This window comes from Carassius carassius, chromosome 29 (genome assembly GCF_963082965.1).
Source record: "Carassius carassius chromosome 29, fCarCar2.1, whole genome shotgun sequence".
Classification (NCBI taxonomy): Eukaryota; Metazoa; Chordata; class Actinopteri; order Cypriniformes; family Cyprinidae; genus Carassius; species Carassius carassius.
Genome location: NC_081783.1, coordinates 29,326,243 through 29,348,301, shown reverse-complemented (window position 1 = coordinate 29,348,301; position 22,059 = coordinate 29,326,243). Strand labels below are relative to the sequence as shown.

Here is a 22,059-nt window from a genome sequence, read left to right as displayed (position 1 = left end):
CAGGCTTCAGACGAGCTTACCTGGTTTAGTACAATAATCTCATCTGCATCCACAATAGTGGACAGCCGGTGTGCAATAAAGACAGATGTTCTGTCCCTCACCATCTCCTTCATGGAAGTCAGAATATTCTGGAAAGAAAATGAGGCATACGTTTGAAAAGTGTTGTTTCTCTTTTATCCTTCCTACTCTGAATGACTCTGCAAGGCTGAAAAAGCTTTGGTGATGTTTCGTTAAGAAGTGGTCTGCCTCATGACAGAAACATTTTCCTGCAATAACAAGCTCTGATATGATTGACAGGATTTATATGAAGAACTTCTGACAATAAGATACATTAAAACATCGTCGAAAGCCAACCGAGCTAACACTGCCTCGACTTTAATAAGGCACAAAGCCTCCTGAAATGAAAAAGCGTAGTGTAAATATCAAATGTGTTCTCAAAGCAACAGGGGAAAACCAGCAGCTTTGAGCAGAAATTCAATCTTTAAAGATCTGTTAGTTTGGGACTCTCATGCTTGACTCATTTAATTTCGCAATTGAACATGGTACATTTCACAGAAACCAAAAAACATCTTTGATATCACTGCTTCTTAAAAAGGGTAAAGATCCGTTAGATTGCTCCAACTACAGACCAGTATCACTCATCCAATGCAATCTAAAACTTTATGCTAAAACTCTTGCCTCTTGCATGGAGAATGTATTTCATAGCTTAATTAAAGAGGACCAAACCGGTTTTATTAAGGGGCGTCACGTACAACATTAAGATGTCAAACATTTATTCTAAATCTTTTTTGCTAAGCATTCTGTTGCAACTGAATAACATCAGCAAAAATAAGCAGCTGACACAACACTGCGAGAGGAACTTGTGTCTATACTTTTAACAAAAATACCACATCATAAACAACTGGACTTGGATACATTTCAAATATTAAAGTGTTAAAGTAAAAGTAAACAGTCTTTTCAGATTTGCATGCAAACAAGTAGCAAGGTATTTCCGTTCCTGCACTTAAACAATTTAAAAATCACATTAAAATGTGAATGCAGGAATAAAACTAGCAGACACTTTTTCTTCTTCGGTCTAACAGTAAAGAGGATTTTTAGCTGAAACTGTGGTGACTTAGTGATTCATAAATTGCAATGATATGCAAGGCATATCAAGCAACACTGAATAAATACCAGTGGCTCCTGATGATACACGGAGGTCTTACGAAGTGAAACGATCAGTCTGTGCAGAAAACTGAACATCATATAACATTATTCCCTAGTTTTTATGGTTTCTCATTGTTTACATCAAAATATGAGCTGATGAAGACCGGTTTATTTACTTAAAGCTTTACACATTTAAAATATCCACATTTCTCTGCTTTAAAAATATAATTGCACATTCACATCATTGCATGATTACGTAAACGAACCAGTTCAGCCAAACAAACGGTTCAGGAAAATAACCAGATTCCTCTGTTTGCCTGAGGCTCTGGATTACAGATACAAATGATGAAAATAATGTTTTGTTTCTTGCTCAGACTGATCATTTCACTTCATAAGACCACAAAATATCATCAGGGGCCACAGGTATTCATTCTGTGTGCCTTGATATGCTTTTTTAATTCTCAAAACACGCAGCCACTCACAAGCATTTTATGAATCGCCAAGGAGCACGGTTTCAGCTAAAAATCTTCTTTACTGTTATATTACTGGAGGAAAAAATACCTACATCTTGAAGGGGCCTGAGGGTGAGTAAATTAACAGCACATTTGTATTTTTGGGTAAGCTATGCTTCTAAAGGTGTCACGGTTTGAAGAAGCAAATTTAGCTTGATCTTTTGGGTGTTTGATGTGCTATAAAAACACATTTTTTTCCCCATTTATTGAAACTTTGCATTGACACATACATTGACTAAGGTCGTTTTGGCACTGTGTAGCAACTGCAGATCCTTTCAAGATGAAAAACGAATAGCAGTAGTTTAATTTCAACAGCAACTAAGTCCAGTCTGTTCTTAATGATCCGAGTGCCACATTTCAACACAGATTGTTATTGTGAATATGATGCAGCTCCAAAAAAACTATTTAACTTAACGGCAAACTCCCAGCTTGTGTTTTCATGTGTATAGCCGGCTACAGACAGAGAGCACTATGAGCAATTATGTTTCCATGCCCATTTTATTCCTATTATTGAGGAATCTACTATTTCACTGACACATGAGACTAAGGCTCTCACCTCTTCAGTGATCGAGTCTAATGAAGACGTGAAATGGGAGGGTTTTTAAGGATGGCTCGTGCAATGGCCACACGCTGCTTTTCTCCACCTGTCACAGGAAGAACAGCTCTAGATCACTCAAGAAGAAACCACTGAGCTCCTCTGTCTGAGGTTTGTACCTGAGAGCTTCAGGCCTCGCTCTCCGACCTGCGTGTCGTATCTGTGAGGCATTCGGAGAATGGCGTCGTGGATCCCAGCTAGTTTGGCCACACGGTACACGTCCTCCGAAGTGGCACTGATGTTACCATACAGCAGATTGTAAAATATGGTATTGTGGAAAAGCACGGCATCCTGAAATTATATTTACATTTGATTCTAATCCAAGTCATTTTCATAGCCTTAAATTAAGTCTGATAATGGTTCCCATGGTACCTCAAAGATAATTTATAATAAGATATTTAATAAAACCAAGTGAGAAAATAAAAATGCCCTCTAATGAGGTGATAATTACATCTGCTGGTTCTCAGAATGAGACGCAGAACCTCACCTGCTGCACGACGCCCACAGCTTTCCTCAAGCTCTCCAGACTAACATCACGTATGTTCTGGCCTGCGATGAAGATGTTGCCCTGCTGGGGCTCATAGAAACGAAAGAGCAATCGGACAAGCGTGCTCTTTCTAAAGACATAAAACAAATAAACTTCTCAAATTCTACTTCTATTGCATCAACGAGCTTGTTTACACCTGGTCACTTCATGCGTTTTCAGACAGCTATTTGATCAGGAAAAGACCAGGTGTAAATGCCCTCAGAAACGCTTTCAAGACTTGCATTGCTCAAACCAAGCCGATTGCTCAAACCACTTCGGGAGGTGCTCAGGGCCGCAATCCAGATGAAATTGGACAAGTGTAATGGTATCTGTTAATTAACCACATATGCAACTTTTACTCCACCCAAATTATTAAAATAATAAACACGTGAGCGTGTTATAGGCTATATGGCATGGTATAGTCAGATTCAACTGTGCTAATGTAACAAGCATCACTGCGGATGAGTAGCTGAGTATCTCTTTCTGGTGAAAGAAAATACATAAATAAGGAAGAAAAACAACATATGAAATGTCATGGATGTATATCTTCTGAGTAAGATATTGTTTTGTAGAGGCGGGTCAAAATGGCAATTTTAACTTGGGATTCAGAGCCAAATTACAGAGGGGTAAAAATTACTTCTGAAAGATGGCAGCATCATGTTATTTTCACACAGAGATGGTTAAGTCTGTTAGTAAAATCTGCTGACTTTAGCTATCTTTGATATACATTAATGACATTTAATATTTCATCTTTCATCAGTACCTTTTATCTCTCTTTAGATTTTTTTTTTTTTTGACAAAATCAAAAATTGGAGCCTGGGAAGTTTATTTTAATTTTTTTTTATTTTTCTTTGCCTTTACTGGTATATTTCTCAAAGTAATGGAGCTCCAATTTGAACCCTATTGTGCCAAGTTCAGAGAAACCTAACAGAAGTATGTCTTTCCTGAAGTACTTACCCAGATCCACTGCCACCAACAATGGCCACCTTTTTCCCTGCAGGTACTTCAAAGGAAACCCCGTTAAGCACCTTTTGTCCTTCCAAGTACTCAAAATACACATCCTCGAACCTGATGGTGGCTTCCTGGGGTGTAACGAGCAGCGGCGGGGCCATTTCTTTCTCCTTCGGACACAAAGGTTATATAAAAAAATTAATAAAAAAAAACACTTAGCAGTCTGAAATTTACATTTTGAGGCTTGAAACTGAAAAATGGCTTTTGTCAAACATAGCTCGAAGACAATACATTGTAATGGCATCATCAAAACAATGGCTCTCAGCACTTTTAAACTAATTCTACACACAGATGTGTCATTTGAGAAATCAAATTAGGGTCTCACAATAATGGCTTGATGGGCAGTGCTGTCACGCAGTGAAAACCATTACTGATCACTGCGAACAATCGGACAGATTTTATTCACGGTAATTACAGGCTGCATATGAAATTAGCCAAATGAAGAATGAGATTCATCAACCTCCCCGCTCTAACGCTATGAAAGACAGGAAACACTCAAATGTTTTCAGAATTAAAACAAATACTACAACGAGTGACAGGCTTTTTATGCTTCAATTTGTAATATTCAACTCTGAAAGTGAGCTCGTCACGTATTTTTTTAAAAGCTCTGATATTTCAGAACGGTTGGAGCAAATTATGCAACGCCATTCACAGGGTTTCTTTTCACATTAAAATAACTTTGTATGCTTAATTCTGCAGCAGGAAAGGCCTGGTGCACCTTTATTTTGGTGTCGACGCTGAGCAGAGTGAAGAGCGTGTTCATGTCTATGAGGGCCTGTCGGGTCTCTCTGTACACCGTGCCCAGAAAGTTGAGGGGCATAGAGAGCTGGAAGAGCAGCCCGTTCACCATCACTAGATCACCCACAGTCATGGTGCCTGCAGGAAGAAGCAGCCCAAGCACACAGAATGTAAGGCTGGGCAATATGGAAAAAAGTATTACATAATATCATGGTATTCATTTATAAGATAGACCTTGAGAATGAATGTGAACAACTTTTTACCCATTACATTACTATTACCTATTTATAACCTAGCAATTAAGGGGCCAGGCACTCCAAAGGCAAAATGAGAAGCTAAGCATGGCATGGAGCATCAAACCAACTGCAGCAATGAGTATTTAATGCCAGTGTAGGATGATTTGAAGCAAAATGGCAGAAAAATCATAAACACAACTTCTCGTAATATTATTTAATTGTTTATCATTTAAGACCAAAGGTTGGCGCGATTATCAAAATCGATGCGGTGCGTTCTGTGTGAGGTAACAATGGCACACACAAAGTTTGGTGTCAATATGTCAAAGCTTTGCAGAGATACGGTCTCAGACATAATCTGGCATTATGCCTCAAATTGGTTCCGGCGCTATTGTCAGCACTGTCTGATGATCATCTGATTCGATTTTGGTGAAAATCGGACCAACAATCAAGGAGGAGTTCAAAAAAGTAGATCTTCAACATAAATCAAAATGGCGGACAGGAAGTTCGGCCCACAATAGCATATTTGGCATTTATGTTGTCTGCATGACCCAAGGAATAGTTTCATTACAATATGCTAATGCAATCAAAAATGATTAGCACTTTTGGAAATTGCATATTTGATATTTAATGAATGGCTTATCACTTTTGACCAATAGATGGCGCTCCTACCAAAATGATGCGGCCTGGTCAATGTGAGGTGACAACAGCACATACAAAGTTTGACAAAGAGTGAAATTCTCGGACTACCTTTATCTCCCAGGACTGTTGTTGAATCTTCCAAAAGTTTTGGCTTCACATGCGGCAGCAGCACTTTCCACCGCACCAATAACACGGGGCTGCCCACCGACGTGCCTGACTTTAAATCGGCGCTACTAAACACGGATATCGGCCGATGGCGATATATTAAAAAAAAAAAGACAAATATCGGCCCGATATATCGGCCGACATCTACTGCGAAGGCTGTATATCTCAGCTGCCACGTCATGAAACATCGCTGAAGGCCATCTCAATCGGAAAAGATCCTTGGGAGGCAGCCTTCATTCAGCTGAATTTGAAGGATGCATGGGATGTATCCTCCGCGACCTTCAACACCCACAATCCTTTGTACCCATTTCATTTCATGAAAATAAATTGATGAAAAATGAGTCAGTACTGATCTTGTCTGAATTTATTATGCAAATCTAAGACAAAAAATATGCCACTCATTCACACAGAGACACAAAACAAAGACATACTAACAGCATGCACTGCCTTTACTTCTACTGTGTGATAGACTGTTAGATTAATCCATATCAAGTAATAATGTCAGTGTTTTCAAAATTGATCATCAAAATCTCCATATGTATCGCCCATCTCTAAGAGAATGCATTTACTTTGAGCCTCTGTTCACACACGGCATTCACAGATCACTGCCTGAGTCAACTGAGACTTTTACACCTGCTCTCATTGGCTGGTCTGGATTTCCTGGCCACGCTCATCTCTAATTATATCAGCTTGGCACTGCATGTTGCTGAGGTATATTGTAATTGGAAATCTGAAAGAAAAGAAAAAAAAGGCTACAAGAAATCACTGATTTTCACCTGCCATTATGCATTTGCTTGCCAGCACCATGATGGCGGTGAGGCCGACGCTGAAGATGGCGCTCTGACCGAAGTTGAGCATGGCCAGAGTAGAGGTGGTCTTCAAAGAGGACGACTCGTACACCTTCAAAAAACTATCGTAACGCTCGGCCTCATACTTCTCATTGTTGAAGTACTAAAAAAGAGAGAGAAACATGAAAAAACCTGGTTGAAAAACGGAACAGAACGGCTACTAAAGGAAGGTCATGACAATGATGAGTTTAGAGACATATGAAAGACACATCTGATAACATGTTCGAGTTTCTTTCTTCTGTTGAACACAAAAAAAAGATATTTAGAAGAACGTTGGTAACCAAAGAGTTTCTGCTCCTTCCATAGTATTTTTTCCATGCTGCAGAAACCAATGGGCACCATCAACTCATACAGGGATGGAACAACTTCAAAGTGAATAAACCTCTATTTTGTTGGAAACTATCCTTTAAGCATGATAATAAATTATTATAATGGCATTTATATGCCAAGAAACTACAAGAAATAGCGTGATATTACCATTGAACAAAAACACTTCAAGTGTCTATCTGCTCATAACAAGTTAAAGGTCTCTGGGATGTGAAATCAAGCGTGTAACAAGACAAGCCACATGTGAACATGCTGGTGATGCCTCAATCACACATCCAGATGTCATTGAAGCTACAATCGCATCTCTCAAAACAGCAGCAGCTGAGTAAACCAAAGCCTAACGCCTCCACAGGTTCAGAGATGATACTGAGCGGCTCAAACATCTGAGACTCTTGAGCAGGGAGGATGATGGAAGTGAAGACAGCTGCACAGAGAGCCGCACGGCTCTGAAACACAAGAGCGCCACAATTAATTAGCTCTGAAATGTGACAAACGGTGGCATGGCGATAAACAGTCAGCCACTGCTGGTTATGTGGAGGACAGTGACAATTATGCAGCAGAGCAACCAAGACAAAAAATATGATTGTAAATTGAACCGTACATTTTTCCAACACATTAATACTAGCCATATTTTTTTTTCACCCAGATGATTCATTTAAAATACCATCACTGTGTGAGGCACAGAAAAGCAGAGATTAAACAAAAATAGCAAAGTAACTTGTCTAAAATGTAAGTTACTCAATTACTACCTTTTTGCTTTCCTGAATGTTGTGTAACAGCAACATCACACGTATAACTGTGCTGTAAATCTACGATACACTAGCATTCGAAGGTTTGGGATCAGTGAGATTATGATCCTTCAGAAATCATTATAAAATGCGGATTTATCAATTTTGGAAACATTTTTTTTTTTTTAAACAGATAATCTTTTTCAGGATTCTTTGATGTTTAAAAATTAAAAAAGAACAGCATTCATTCTTGATAGGTATCTTTTGCAACATGATACACGACAATTTTTATTTCTTTTGGAAATAAATTCTCATTCATCAAATTATTTAGCAAAGATCTGTTAAATTGACTAAACGTGACAGTAAAGACTTTGTAAGATTTTTTTTTTTTTTTTGGACTTTTTGTTCATCAAATAATCCTGAAAAAAAATATTGTAGGTTCCAAAATAAATAAATAAACAAATAAATACTACTACTACTAATAATAAGCAGCACAAATGTTTCCAACATTGATAATAAATCAGAATGATTTCTGAAACACCGTGTGACACTGATAACGAGTGTGTTTTTTTCTTCTGTATATCCAATCGAATAAATACAGCCTTGATGACCGTAAGAGACTTCTTAAAAATAAATAAATAAATCTTACTGATCCCAAACTTTTGAAAGGCAGGGTAAATGCCATAAAGCTGTGCTGATATTTCATGGTGCCACTGAGAAAGACTTCTTGTGATTAGTACGATAATCTCAGCACCTTTATTAACTCATAACGGACAGCTCTCCTGCACTGTCATGACACTCTGATCATTTCATCATAGCTCATCGAACTCAGCAAAGACTCCTGTGCCAATTATCAGAGGAAGTGAAATGTTTGGAGGATTGTTTTGCGAGCGAGGCCCAGCACTGTCAGTGAGTGTTTAGAGACAAACAGACAGATACAGGGGTATTTGTGCTAGTGTAACAGATCTGGAGTGGGTGGATCTCTTTATGCATGAACACGGGCTTAAAGTCATACTAAATCCTCATGCACTGACACCAGAGACAGGAAACAAAGCTGCTCTTAACAAGAGCGCACAACAGATTGAGCTGAAGGACTGAGGGTTGCACTACAGCCTGTTAGATAGTAAGACACATAAATAAACAATCTGCAAAGATGCCTGAAGTATTTCTGACACAGCACATTTCTCAGTCTGTTATACATGGTTCCTGCACTGTTGTTTATGATAACAGTATTCCAGAGAGTGCAGAACTCATTCAGTGAGCGTATGATATGAACACAACTGTAGCGTTTGGGTAAAATGTATTTGAAGCTACTGTCAAATGCTGACAGTGCATGGTTTTTTTTTTTTTTTTTTTGTGAATGCATCAAATGTTTTCATGTACTGAATTATGTGCACAATTTTTTTAGGTTCAAACTACGATTGCATCCAGTCAGAGTTTGATAGTTTGAGCCTAATTTAGAACAGATATTGCCATTTGTTGTGCTTCTAGCAATCATAGCAGTGATTCAAATCGATTAATTGATATTGTCAACCCAGCATTACATAGAGCACATCAATTATGGAAAACTGAATCTCAAACATGCTTAAACGATGTGTGAAAACGAACCTCAAACTTTTGACAAATTTTTTATATTTGGTTAAACTATCTCTTCAGTACGAAAGCCTGTTTCTGACTTTTTTCCTGCAATTCTAACTTATGTCTCTGAATTGTGTGACACAGACTTGAAATTGTGTTAGAAGCTCTATATTTTGAGAAATAAAGTCAGAATAACAAAATATTTATTTGCAATTGTGAGATTTCTGAGAGTTATAATGTCAGAATTGCAAGATTATATTTAGCATTTCTGACTTTATTTCTCAAAAAAGTTTCTATCATGCAATTCTGTCTTTGTAATTCACAACTGTGATTTTTAATAATTTAATTCTGAAAAAAGTCTTTAATGTAAACTCAGAAATGCGAAAAAGTAACAATGACCTTTTTTTATTCAGTGGCACAAATGGGCTTCCATAATTTAGCATTTGTTGCTAGAAAACAAACTTAAAGCAGGGTTGCAGACTTTACTCAAGCATGTTGCAAATGTTTCAATGTAAGTACAGTTTATCATGTGACCCACCTTAACGGTTTCATAATTGAGGAGAGAATCAATAGCAGCGTTTCCAGCCTCATTATCAGCCTTATTCATCTCGATCCTGAAGCGCGTCCTGAACAGAGACACAGATGGTGATTAGCACAGCAGTGATCAATGCAACAGACAACGACTGCTCTCTGACAGACACACACAGTACCTCCACTGCGTGACAGCGATGGTGAAAGCGGTGTACGCCGAGAGCATCCCACAGTGACCAGAGCAAACTGACCGCCACATTTATAATACTGCAGAGAAACAAAACAGCTGTGAGGAACTGAAAGAGCGACACGTCTTCATACACATAACGTGGAATGAGTCTCCAGAGATGAGATGCATCATCTATCCTCATGATCCACACTCATATTCATTTTACCTTGTATTTTCACCATTTCACCACCTAATGGAGTGTGACAAATGGAGAAATATGCTGTTAGAGTTAATGTTTCTGCCATCACTAAAGGATTCAGATTAATCAACCTGTGGAGGTGAATATTAGACACATCAAGGCTCAGTACTAGGGCCGCTACTCTTCACGCTTTATATGTTACCCTTGGGAGATATCATCAGGAAACATGGTGTTAGCTTTCACTGTTATGCTGATGATACTCAGCTCTATATTTCTTCGCGGCCCGGTGAAACACACCAATTTGAAAAACTAATGGATTGCATTGTCAATATAAAAAACTGGATGACGAGTAATTTCTTACTGCTAAATTCTGAAGAAACAGAGGTGTTAATTATAGGACCTAAAAACTCCGCTTGTAATAACCTAGAACACTGTCTAAGACTTGATGGTTGCTCTGTCAATTCTTCGTCATCAGTTAGGAACCTAGGTGTGCTATTTGATCGCAATCTTTCCTTAGAAAGCCACGTTTCTAGCATTTGTAAAACTGCATTTTTCCATCTCAAAAATATATCTAAATTACGGCCTATGCTCTCAATGTCAAACGCAGAAATGTTAATCCATGCTTTTATGACCTCAAGGTTAGATTATTGTAATGCTTTATTGGGTGGTTGTTCTGCACGCTTAGTAAACAAACTACAGCTAGTCCAAAATGCAGCAGCAAGAGTTCTTACTAGAACCAGGAAGTATGACCATATTAGCCCGGTCCTGTCAACACTGCACTGGCTCCCTATCAAGCATCGTATAGATTTTAAAATATTGCTTATTACTTATAAAGCCCTGAATGGTTTAGCACCTCAGTATTTGAATGAGCTCCTTTTACATTATAATCCTCCACTGCGTTCTCAGAACTCAGGAAATTTGATAATACCTAGAATATCAAAATCAACTGCAGGCGGCAGATCCTTTTCCTATTTGGCGCCTAAACTCTGGAATAACCTACCTAACATTGTTAGGGAGGCAGACACACTCTTGCAGTTTAAATCTAGATTAAAGACTAGGGATGTAACGATGCACTCCGAGCCGGTTGAAAATCGATAATAATATATGACGATTCGGGTCGGTTGAGATGTTAAACGAATCGCGATACACGTGTTAAACAGCAGGGGGCGCTGAAGCAGTAGCCTATATTTTGACTTCGCTTTGCAGGCGCGATAGCAGCGAACAAGCTGTAACTTTAAACAGTAGCAAAAATGGCGGGTTTGAGTGTGCCCCGCGTGAGCCGTTTGTTGGGCAGAGTGAGGCGTATTGCTGCCTTTTTTCACCGAAGCTCCACAGCTGCGCTCGCAGCCAAACAGATACTGCTGCTGGAGCGGAACGCTATCTCGAACAGCAAGCGGCTGTGACAGCAACTCTACTGACCAACGACGTTCGACTAAATGTCCGTGACATCGATACTTTGGATGGCTCAAACATCCGTGATGCGGAGGACATAGTGAAGCTTCTAAAGCCACTCAAAACGGCCACCACTGTGCTGTGTGACGAAAAAAAACCCCACTGTGTCTCTCATTGTGCCCTTAAAGCATATGATCGAGCATAACATGGCATCCAACGAAGAAGATTCCCCCACTGTGAGCAACATAAAGAGAGCTATACTGAACAACCTTTACAACAGATACACTTAAGAGTACAACCACCTGCTGGAGTGCACCGCATTAGACCCCAGATTCCGGGCTCTGCCTCATCTAGAGACAGACCAACGCGATGATGTATTCCACAGACTGAAGGAGAAAGCTGTACTGATGTTGCAGAACCAGGTAGCCTATTGTATTTATTTTACTCTTTCTCTAAATTGTATTTATTTTACTCTCTCTAAATTGTATTTATTTTACTCTTTCTCTAAATTGTATTTATTTTACTCTCTCTAAATTGATTTTTTTTATTATGGCATATTTTTCTAAATGTGTTTCCAAATGTGTTTGTGTAAACTGAGTATTAATGATACAAATTATAACAAATGATATTAAAATCTTGCCTTTATAACAATGTGAAACCCCTGTCAATGTTGTACTTAGATTTTACTTAGTCTTTTTATTTCTGCTATTCCTCTGTGCAGGATGAGGGCAAAGAAGGTGCCAGTGGTCACCCCCCCTGCAGCAGAGCAGCCTCTTGACCAGACAGACAGAGCAGGAGCAGAGCTGAAACAACCTCCTTCCAAGAAAACAGCATTGGAAGATCTCCTTGGAGGGACTTTCGATGAACCAGTTGCATAGCACATCAGTCAGATTGACGCAGAAATGAATAAGTACAGAGCTGAAACATCCATTTCCCTCAATAGCTGTCCACTCAAGTGGTGGAAAGAGAATGCTAGGCTATACCCACTGCTATCCAATATAGCAAAAGCATATCTCTCCACACCAGCCACCTCTGTCCCTAGTGAAAGGGTTTTTTCATCAGCAGGGGACATTGTGAATGTGCAGAGATCTCAGCTTCGCCCAGAAAATGTGGATATGCTGATATTTCTTTAAAAAAACATGTAAAAAAAAAAATAAAAAATAAAAAATTCTAAGCTAGGAAAGAGCACTGGCAAAGCCTTAGTTTGTTTATATGAAAATATTTATTTTATTTGTATTATTTTATTTGGGATTTGTTTTAATATTTCAATTTAGTTTTGTTTTTTGACAAAGATATTTCAGTTTCAAAAAGAAATGTACAGCATTTTGTCTGAGTGAGAATGAAATAATAAAAGGAAACTTTTTCATTTATCTTTCTTAAATCTCATTTTGTACAAACAATTGTGAGAACATCGTATCGTGAAACCAGTATCGTGAATCGTATCGCATCGCAAGTTCAGTGAATCGTTACATGCTTATTAAAGACCCATCTCTTTAACCTGGCTTACACATAACATACTAATATGCTTTTAATATCCAAATCCGTTAAAGGATTTTTAGGCTGCATTAATTAGGTAAACCGGAACCGGGAACACTTCCCATAACAACCTAAGTACTTGCTACATCATTAGAAGAATGCCATCTACGCTAATATTAGTCTGTTTCTCTCCTATTCCAAGGTCACTGCAGTCACCCGGATCCAGTACGTATCCAGACCAGATGGTGGATCAGCACCTAGAAAGGACCTCTACATCCCTGAAAGACAGCGGAGACCAGGACAACTAGAGCCCCAGACACAGATCCCCTGTAAAGACCTTGTCTCAAAGGAACACCAGGACAAGACCACAGGAAACAGATGATTCTTCTGCACAATCTGACTTTGCTGCAGCCTGGAATTGAACTACTGGTTTCGTCTGGTCAGAGGAGAACTGGCCCCCCAACTGAGCCTGGTTTCTCCCAAAGTTTTTTTCTCCATTCTGTCACCGATGGAGTTTCGGTTCCTTGCCGCTGTCGCCTCTGGCTTGCTTAGTTGGGGACACTTCATTTACAGCGATATCGTTGACTTGATTGCAAATAAATGCACAGACACTATTTAACTGAACAGAGATGACATCACTGAATTCAATGATGAACTGCCTTTAACTATCATTTTGCATTATTGACACACTGTTTTCCTAATGAATGTTGTTCAGTTGCTTTTATGCAATGTATTTTGTTTAAAGCGCTATATAAATAAAGGTGACTTGACTTGACATAAAGAAACCACAATTAATACTAGTCAAGTATTACAATCTCATGTGAGCACACGTGACTGAGGGAAGGGTCTCTGATTACATATTGTACATGGATGTGTGTGTTTCTCGTGATCTGTGTGTCTGCAGATGTCCGGTCAAATCTGGGTTCTGTATGGGCTCACCTGCATCTCAAGTGGACACTTCATTGATTATGAGTGAATAAATAAGAGCTCTAACGCTCTAATCCTTACACCATGTTACATAATGTGACTTCAGAAGATTTCAGCTCATTCTTGCGAAAGTGCAGCATGCACTAGCATAAGGGTTAATGATGTGCTATACACAAGAGTGTCATTTTACTAATGGAGTCTCACATTAGCCTGGGAAATAAAGAATGACTTGTTTTCAATATATTCACTGCTATGCATCCCTCTAAGTTCTGCTGCAGAACTGTGCAGAAGGAATCAAATGTGAATGTCCAGCGCTCTCTTTCAGCTACAACAGAGTAAAAAGATGAAGCCACAGTGCTTGGCTTTTGCTTTAGTGTGTTTTTTTTTTTTTTTTTTTTTTTTTTTAGACTTTCCTTTTTTTTGTTCCTCAAACATGATCAGTTTTACCAGGGATGAACAGCAGAACAAACCAAAAAATCTTCTACCGGTTTTCAATTATTTGGAGGTTTGCTGAACGTTGTAGTTGGCGGAGCAGCAGCGTGATCAAAAGCTTTAGGACGCGCAGACGGGGGAAGCGAGCCCCTCTGAAGCTGTGAAGCTCTGCCTGGCATCCATCTGGCAAATCTCCACTCTCTACACATCAAAACGGACAAACTCCTGCTCTCCCAGACAAATAAGCGTTTCTAAAAACTCTGCTGTTTTTTTTTTTTTTTTAACGGAAACCTGGCTGAATGACGCCATTCTGGACAGCGTGCTACATCTGCCGAGCTTTCACCTGTTCAGAGCGGATCGTGACGCAGAATCAACGAGGAAATCACGCGGCGGGATATGCTTTTACATCGATAGCTGGGTTTCCATCACCCTGCTTTTATGCGCATTTTAAAGTATCGCATCAGAATCGAGTGATGGAAACAATGAATTTCGAATAAAAATGCTTTATTTCACAAAAATGTTTTTACGCTCGCTTGAGGTTTTTGACTCGTGCAAAAAAGGGTTAATGCGAATAATGGGAGATGGAAATGCATTTTGCGAATAAATTCCTCCAAGTGCATTGAAAAATCATGTGACTGTGCTATTGGATGGTAAATCCTGACTAACCAGTGGACCGATCATGTTCCACAGCATCTGAAATGTTGTTATGGTCACTCGGAAATGCCAGAGCAAAGTCTGTCATCAAAGTCCTTCTGTTTAACTGCCTCCAGAACTGTTAAACGACTGCGTCTCCCAAACAGCAGCATCCACCTCCGAAAGCAATGACCACATTCATTGTGTTTCATCTGCTCGTTCTTAGGTGCAAGTAATTTATTATATAGGTAACTTATTATATTCAGTAGCTTCTCCTACTTTTCTCAGTGATGTATAGCCAGTTTATCAGGAGGTGACTATTTTGTTCTCTTGGACTCGTTGGATGGAAACGCTGCTTGTTTGCAATTGTGCGATATTCCAATTTTGCACTTAAGTTAAATTAGCAACTTTGGATGGAAACCCGGCTAGTGAAAGGTGGTGTACGGACGTAACAGCGTTAAAGAAGATATGCTGTCCTGATCTAGAAGCGCTCTTCATTAAATGTAAGCCATTCTATTCGCTGTGGGAGTTTCACTTGTTCGTTCTTTACAGAAACTCGCTGATCAGATCACAGAGACAGAACAACGACACCCCGACTCTGTTTTAATCATTTTTTGGGGACTTTGATAAAGCAAACTTTCCCCGTTAATTGCCAAAATACAGACAGCATGTCACATTTCAGAGACAGTAAGATATTGGATCACTGTTACACCACAATAAAAGATGCATATCACTCTGTTCCATGAGCAACTTTGGGGCTCTCTGATCACTGTTTGGTTCATCTTATACCTACAGACAGAAACTGAAATCAGCTAAACCTGTTTTAAGGTTCATCTTATACCTACAGACAGAAACTGAAATCAGCTAAACCTGTTTTAAGGACTGTGAAGAGATGGACTAAAGAAGCAGAGCAGGATTTACAATCTTGTTTTGATCTCACTGACTGGAGTGTTTTTGAAGCTGCTGCCACAGAGAATGTTACATCTTCTATCAGTTTCTGTGAAGATATGTGTATTCCTACCAGGACTCATCTAACTTACAACAATGACAAACTGTGGTTCACTGCAAAACTCAGACAGCTCTGTCAGGCCAAATCCTTGTATAAACAGGCCAAAGACACATTGGAAAAGGAGGTCAGAGTGGCAAAGAGGAATTATTCTGAAAAGCTAAGGATCCGGTTCTCTTCCAGTGACTCGGCTTCAGTGTTGAAAGGTCTGAAAGACTACACTGTGGAGAATCAGCATCTAGCAGACAATCTGAATGAGTTGTATTGCAGGTTTGAAAAACACCATTAATACCTCCTGCAACCCCCCTCTCGCCCACTCCTACACTTCAGATCAGTGAAGTTGATGTGCGCCAGTTCTTCAGAAAGCAGAGGAGAAAGAAAGCACCAGGCCCAGATTGTGTTACACCAGCCTGACTGAAAACCTGCTCTGTCCATCTTCACACAGATCTTCAACAGACCACTGGAGCTGTGCGAAGTCCTTTCTTGCGTCAAACGCTCCAACATCATCCCCATCCCAGAGAAGCCCAAAATTACAGGATCAAAAAAAATTAAAATTATAAAGACGGTTTGCCTGAAGGCTGAACATAGCCTTTTGGGATCCTACTGAGTTGAGACAATGGACCTTTTATGCTTGCAGTATTTTGCTACAATTTCACTAATGTGTAAATGTGCCCATGAACTTAACAGCTACCTTACTAAATATTAATAATCAGCTAATTAGTAGTCAGTTAATGGTTTGTTAATAGCAAGAATTGGACCTTAAAATAAAGTGTGACCTTATAAACATATGAGTATATCCTTTGGACTTACCAAAATGCTGCTGACCAGGATCATTTCAAAGAGTGTAGGCCCCAGGTTAAAGACCAGAGCGCTGAGCACGAAGCTGATTCCTCGAGTGCCACGGTCGATGGCTTTGGACAGCGCTCCCGTCTGCCTGCTCAGGTGGAAGCCCAGGTCCAGGTTGTGAAGGTGGAGAAAGACGTTCTTGGCGATCCTCCTGATGGAGCTCTGAGCCACCTTCCCAAACACTGCGTTCCTCAGCTCATTGAAGAGAGCGGCTCCGGCGCGGGAAACACCGTCTGAAAACATACGCGTGCACCGTCAACACAACACAAACTTAAAAGCACAGAAAACTTCATTTACGCCTCATTTACATAGTTGCTGGAGAAACAAAGGGAGTCATTGCGTGCGGCGTTGACAACTTCCAATAAACTAGGAGTTATTGGAGACAGTCATAGCAGCACTTTCATGCCCCTGGCAATGACAAAAGTGAAGAGCCTAACACTGCACACTGCATATTATTTGCATGTGCATCAGTATGAATGTTAACAAGCTTCAGAGAACGTTGACACAGTCAGAAGCTGGAAACACATTAGACTGCATGACAACAGAGAACACAGACTTCTTCGTCTTCACTCAAGAGCACCCAGAACTCATTAAATCTGCCAGCTTAAACTCTTCTTGACCCACGAGTAGACCTGACTCACTGTATAGCTGCTTTACAACATTAACACTAGCATTAACATTACAACAGGTCACAAGAGCCTTGTTAAGGCTACTATATGCAAGAAATATCAGTTTTGAAATAATCATGGGGGCTTCAAAATTGCATAAAAAATTCACAAAACTACAGTTACTTAAAACAGAACTGGAGAACAAACAAAGTTCATTAGGAGTTAGTCAGTGGCTGTTAAACACCTTTGATTTAGAAAATAGCCTACTGCTTATGTACATTGACAAAGTCTTCCAGTTTCATCTGGTTTAGGAAAATCATTTCAATTTTAGGAAGTGTTCTCAGCATTGCATCAGCTACTGATGTCTTTTTAATGAACACGTTAAAATTCACATTATTTCTCATTTACATGTAATGCAAGGGTTCACAAACTGTTTTTGCTATCCAAACCTCTTTCATCTAATATACCCACACGAAGTACCCCTGCACTTTTAAGGTAGTATGTTCATGTTCACAGTTCTCGGACATCGGTTAACGGTCACATGACCTGCAGGTAAACAAATAAAATATGTTTTAATGTTACTATTCCATGACTTAATTATTATCTTTTCATTAAACAGTGCAGTTCCTTCACAAAACCTTGGCGCAATGTCATGCTTAACACACTTTATGTTGTTAGTAACAATGAATGGCCATATAGTTAATTTTTAAAATATGACGCAAGAATTGAGATACCAAAAGTCAATAATGAATTTGACATGAACTTCCCATTTAGGTTTTATCTGCTAGTGGGAAACAAAACTGCTCTTAATGCATTAAATTTACAGCCTCAAGGATGAATAGTGGCTTAAATACAATATCAATCAAGCAAATTCTGCACAGATAATCTGTGCCTTGCAGCGCACACAAATCACACAAGCAGCAGAGAAGCATTTAATGGTCTGTGTGCACAGAACCTAATGGCTCTCGTTAAAATATGCAGTTATGGGAAGACTGAATTCACTAAGTGCTTAGTTACCACTAGTCATTATCTTCATTTATCTTTATTCAAACATGCACTTGGGCTCCATTGGGTGGCACAAACTGCCATCTTCAACAAAAGCAAACTAAGAGTAGAATGAATTATATGAATAAATAAATGAGTCTGTACTGGTCAAAATTCATGACAGGGAAAATCATGTTCATATCACATCTGTACTGTTCACAGATACGTCGCCTTAATGTTTTCGACTGACACTGTAAATGCTCGGGCCATCGAGTGTTAAAATGATGCTACCATTCTCTTCTAACACACGGATGAAAACCACCTGATGATGGCGAGGTTTGTGGAAACACACACCATTGTAACACAAAATGTTACAAGACAACATCCTTCCGGTCTTCTGACACATTCCTGTTCTGTGCTAGTAATAATACGGTATGTATTATTAAATGAGGTATTATGAAAACCTCCTGAAACTATAACTATATACAGGACCTGATGGAAAACCCAGGACAAACTGCTATGACTCCTTTCATGTGCTATAAGATTCAGGGCAGGCTTATATTACATTTAACTATAGCTAAAACATACATACATATATACACACACACACACACACATATATATATATGTTTTATGTCAGCTAGTTGCATATGCAACATTTCTTAGTTTAAATTGGTTTAACTTGATGTACTAAAATAAACTGAAAAATAAAAGCTATAAAGACATACAGTAAATAAAAAAAAAAATACATTTATTAAACTAAAAATTAACTGAAAATGCCAAAACTGAAAAATTATTAATTAATTTTTAAATCAACAATTGAAAAGTGAACAATGGTCACAGAACACCAACACGATAAGATGAGCACTGTGCTAAAACTATTATCTCAGGAGAGTAAAATAACGTTATATTCAATAAATAATGCTCCTAATTTTGGTGCACGGATGGCAATGGTGTAAGAAACCACTGAGGTGGATCGATTTCTCTCTCTGCTGCTGACACACTGTTATAGTTCAGCCAGGAGTTTGAGGTCAATGCTGTCAAAGTGATGAGCAAATGAAGCAAACTTACAAACTGCATTTGCTTCCAGCGCAGATGCATGCATGACCAAACGCATCACACCGACTCGAAAAAGAAATATTGACCCAAAACTTTTGGGGAAAGGTCAGTTGGCGCTTAATATGCAGCACGCTTCCCAAAACAAAGCCAAACACCTGCCAAGACAGGAGCGGGCAGGACTCACAGCCAATCAAAAAAGCTGATGCCATGGTGGCCACCGTGTTCGGTGCGTCGCTCAGGTTCAACATGTGTCCCGACATCTGGTTCAGGCCGTCCACTGCATATTTAAACATGAAGGGCACCATCACATTGGTTATCTGGAGGACAGAAAAAAGGAGAGGTAGATGTGAGCACGCCAAGTGTTTTTCTTGGTTCCTGAGTGCACTGATGGGCATGATGAGGCTTTAACAGCAGACACGGCTCGAAATGAGTCGCTTGATGCATCCACTAATGGAACTGAAATGGTTATTAAAGAGAATTAAAAGCTTGCGGACAGCTGCTGGGTCGCGCCAATAAACAGCGGCGCGACATTTCCCTTGAATCTGGCCCCACTTTTGCTCACTCCTTTCATCATGTGTGACTCATTTTAGGTGAACGACACATTTCTACAGCCCTCGATGATGAATCTTGAGTTTCAAGAACATGTCCTGGTCGTATTTCACCTCAAAAAGTCCAGCAAGGTGTTTTGTACGGTGACATTTTTCACGACAGTTCAGCATATTTTCTACCAGTATTTTAAAATGGTATGTTTGTTAGTTTGTGTTTTGCTTAAAAATCTCTACAAAAGAGTAAACTGAATAAAACCACCAGCACAATCTAATTGTGTGCCGTTTCAAATTAAACTAAACTGTACATACGTATTTTAAAATATACTAAAAATCAGAGAAAAACCCAATTAGAAAACAATCTTTCTGGATGAATTCTCATCTACTCAACCTCAAGTCGTTCCAAATCTGACTGACGTCTGTGCAGCACAAAGTTTACACCACAAACACTGGATTCCACTAACTATCACAGTAAATACAAAAAACCGAATTATTATTTTGTAAAAGAAAGTAGTGCAGTCTTGCTTTTACAAGAAGTAATGTCACAGCAAAGCAAAGCAGGGATGCGTAACGTACTAATTACTGCACTGAAGCTTCATTTGTGGAAGATCAGAATGAGCTGCCAACACCTCAGAGATAATTTCTCCTTCAAACAGCACACATCCATAGCAATGCCCTTTTCCAAGAGGACAGAGTCAGGAGGCAAGTGGCTCGGAAACGGGTTTAGCTTTCTCTATTAGTTCAATAAAAGTGGACGATTCCCTCCATGCATAAGAGAGTTGTCTGTTTATGAAGCCCTCGTCAGTCTTTATCTATGTCTGCAGACACGTGGTACATACACAGGCAGACATGGCACACTCCTTAGATTTGGGTTATATATCTGGTTACTTTAACACACACACACACACACACAGAGTAAGATCAAACACACATTTAAAAGAGTTTCTGATGTTGAAGTTTTTGTGTGAATACATAAATATGAAAGAACTGGAGGGAAAATAAATATATAAGAAATTGTGTAATCCCAAAACAGGGGTTGGCACTCTTTCAATCAGAAAAAATAGTGAATTCACCACCAAAAGATGTGTCCTTGATATTTCAAGGATATCAGTAAATAAGTGAAATGTCATCAGCCAGTCATTTGCGCTGAGAATATCACACAAGCTGATGGGGGAAGAAGAAAGTGTCAAAAAAAAAACACATTTTATTTTCTGGGTGTAAATTGGTGCAGACAGAAAAGAAGAATAACTTCGAGCTAATGTGTGACAGAGTGGTTTGTTAAAGTTATCATGATGTGGGGGATCCAATTTCACTTGATCTTCTGACATGTATGGGTTCAACACCACTACAAAAACAAACTGAGTTTCAGAACTCAAGACTTTCTTCTCACTGAAAAACAAAGAAGAGCATCTACTGAAAACAAGCAGCAAAACCAGCCATTCTCCAGAACATCGGGATGCACATCGTTTTTTCAAAAGATGAAACGGTTAAAAACGGTGCTATTTTATGCAATTCTGTAGCATGCAAACTGATTAGTGTTATATTAGTCGCCCCAAAATGATGTTAGATAATCAGAAGAAGGAGAGAAACGTTTTAAAGGAGAAGCAGCTCCAAAACAGATCATTTCATTCACATACTCAATGAAAGGATGCAAATGCTCTCACATTACTAAATTATAAAAAGAAGAAATAAAAAAGCCTGTTCAATTATAAGTGGACTTAAGGGAAAAAATAAAATAAATAAATCATTCAAAAGGTCCTTAGAGTACATTGCTTCTACTCGTATTCATATTTAATAAAAATAAATCTTTGGTACAAATTGTACCCAAAAATGTCAATACAGGTTTTTTAGTTGCATGTATTATGAATAAATGCAGCTTTGTTTTAACTTCTGTGATATAATCAAAGAATCAAAGTACTGATTTTGTGAGGTATATTGATATATTTACAAACAAGATATAGACTGTAAGAAAAATAAAAAAGATAAGGAAAATGTACTGATACTTTTCTGCAAGGACACTCAAAATACTAGTAGTAATAATAATAATAATAGTAATAATAATACAGAACATTACAGTACATTGTGCTCCTTTTTTTTTTTTTTACAGTATGTTCTTTTATGTTGTGAAAGTATCTGGAAAATAATGAAGGACAGCGTGAACTCTGTGGGAAAAGTGCATGATCCAGGTTGTCCTAAAGAGCAG

The 22,059-nt window shown here is 38.9% G+C and overlaps 1 pseudogene; it reads right to left on the bottom strand.

The window, feature by feature from the left end:
• Nucleotides 1-22,059, bottom strand: part of LOC132109296 (iron-sulfur clusters transporter ABCB7, mitochondrial-like) — a 38,962-nt pseudogene that overhangs the window by 13,258 nt on the left and 3,645 nt on the right.